Here is a 2,673-nt window from a genome sequence, read left to right as displayed (position 1 = left end):
CATGTGTGAGAAGGTGCACATGGGCGCAGGCGCCTGCTTGAGGAGGGCAGAGGTATTGGATGCCCGGAGCTGGAGTCACAGCTGGTTCTGAGGAGACCCGACTGGGTGCTGGGAACTGAACTCGGGTCCTCTGCCAGAGCAGGACACACTCTAAACCATTAACCATCCCCCCAGCCCTCAAAGGAGGTTTCCTTCATTTCTGTATCCAGATCCTTTTGCTTTCTACCGGGAGGCCACATTGTTTCTGGTGTCTCTCTCTGTAGATGGTGCCAGGCTCCCCCAGAGCCCACAGCCCTGCCTTTCTCTCTGGTAGTGATGCCCACAACAGATTCCACTTCTGGGCAGAGGTGGTCCCGCCTGGGCGCTCTGTGGGGTGTCGGTGCCACCCAACCCAAGAAACAGTTTGCGGGCCTGCGGAGCAACATGCCTAAGTTTTATTGTGACTGCTGTGATACGTATCTGACCCATGATTCTCCATCTGTGAGAAAAGAGACACTACAGTGGTCGGAAACACAAAGACTACTACCAGAAATGGATGGAAGAGCAGGCCCAGAGCCTGACTGACAGAACAACGGCTGCATTTCAACAAGGAAACATACCTCCAGCTCCATTCTCTGCTCCTCCTCCTGCAGGGGCCATGATCCCACCTCCCCCCAGTCTCCCGGGTCCTCCTCGCCCTGGCATGTCTGCACCCCACATGGGAGGCCGTCCCATGATGCCAATGATGGGCCCTCCTCCTCCTGGGATGATGCCCGTGGGACCTGCTCCTGGAGTGAGGCCACCCATGGGAGGCCACATGCCTATGATGCCCGGGTCTCCAATGATAAGACCTCCTGCTCGGCCCATGATGGTGCCCACTCGGCCTGGCATGACTCGGCCAGACAGGTAAGAGCAGAAAGGCTCTTTATCAGTTTTGTACTTCTTGTTCTGTTTCACCAGGAGATGACGGTGCTGAGCCTGAGTGTTTTCTAGCTGCATGACAGGAAGGCTTCCCCTTCCAAACAGAGAGAAGTGGGGCAAAAAAAGTGCGGCTTTCACTGATATTGTGAAATGTGGAAATAAAATTGTCAGCGGTTTTAGTTAAAAAAAAAGAAAGAAAGAAAGAAACAGTGTGCTTAGCTTGTGCAAACGGACACACCGGAGCTAGACGCTCTGTCACTGAGTTCAAGGGTACAACCGTTGGATGGACATGGTTGGGGTTGGCTCTGCAGGGTGGGATGGTAAGTTGGATTCAGGTTTCTGTGCCCCTTGGATCCTTCCTTCCTACAACTCCTGACCAGCCTTCTCTGGATAGTGTGTGCTTGTTTCTGAAGCCCCATCAAGCTGGGGCCCCACAGAAATGCATTCCTGTAGGTAACCGATGGAGGATAACAGTTGTTCTCAGTCAAATGCTGAGGCTGGTTTTTTTTTTTTTTTTTCAGGGCTTCTCAGAGCCTTTAGTTTGTGAATACACACATGCATCCTATGATTATGAATCTTTAAATCTACCCTATGTAGGGTGTGTAGGAGTCATAACTGTGTGGAGTACAGGGTCAGGAAGGCTGATATGATTTCTCTCCTCTTCACTTTACTGCAGGGGACTCTGAAGCTCAGAGAGGGACAGTAACCTGTCCAGGCCACACAGCATGGTGGAAATCTGTACTCACAGTCTCACTATCGGGGTGACAGCAGGGAAGCACGCAACCCCCTTCCTTGTCCCAGTGGTTCTCACAGGAAGAGCTTGTAAAGGATACCCAGGATTCATTATATTACACGTAACTGCACACTGACGTTTCAAAGGGTCAAGAGTGCCGAAACCGGAAGGTGAGAGGTGCCACTGATGGGGGAGAGAAGGTGATGCCTCGTGCATGCTCCCACTGGGGTCCACTGTTGAGAAAGCAAATTGGTGAATTAAAAGATAAAACAAGAAAAAAAATCGGCAGATTTGTGGCTAACATGGAGCAAGTTTCCTCCTCAGCTTTGCGGCTTGCACTCCAGAACCGGGATACTTATGCTGGGGTGAAGGGGTCACCGGGGACTCAGCCAGATCTGTGCAGCCTTCTGTGAATCTGGGTTGATTTATAAATAAAAAGCTAAAACAAAAAACAAAACCCAATATATGTAGTTTATACCAAGCCAAACATCACTACATGCCAGCGCCATAAATAAATGGGCCAAAATATTTCAGGCCGCCATTCTGGTTAGCTTTGTCACCTTGACACAGTGTTGTCTTGATTGTTCAATGATGCCCACATTTTGCATTAGCCTGGAAGACTTTTCTTTCTGCTTCTGTTAGACCATGAGTATTAGATTACCGGAGGAAAGCCGAAGGTTTCATGGACACCTAAAAACAAATCCGTCTGTGCTGATGGACACAAGACTTGTGCTTGTGAATGGGCAAACTGCGGAAGGTAAAGCTGTCACCGGTGGACACCAATCCTTGACTGATCCAAACAGGCTGGGCTTCGTTAGTCTGTGTGTGGGAAGTTCACACCCCAGTAGAAGCCTGTCATGGGTGCCTGTCCATCTCCTCCCTACCTGCTCCATCCTTGTAGATCCCAGTGGGCTCTGGTGTACTAAGTGCTGCTCAGTCCTGCCTCAGGGCCTTTGCCTCAGGTTCCTCCTTCTTGTGTTGCTGAGGCTTCTAACCACTGGTGTGGTTACACACACACACACCCACACACACACACACAC

General features: G+C 50.7%; 1 pseudogene; it reads left to right on the top strand.

Moving 5' to 3' along the window:
* Positions 1 to 423: 423 nt before the first annotated feature.
* LOC131898428 (U1 small nuclear ribonucleoprotein C-like) lies at positions 424 to 1,085 on the top strand (annotated as a pseudogene).
* Positions 1,086 to 2,673: the final 1,588 nt, after the last annotated feature.

The sequence above is a fragment of the Peromyscus eremicus genome, chromosome 23 (assembly GCF_949786415.1).
Source record: "Peromyscus eremicus chromosome 23, PerEre_H2_v1, whole genome shotgun sequence".
Classification (NCBI taxonomy): domain Eukaryota; kingdom Metazoa; phylum Chordata; class Mammalia; order Rodentia; family Cricetidae; genus Peromyscus; species Peromyscus eremicus.
This window is presented reverse-complemented; position numbering and strand designations above follow the sequence as displayed.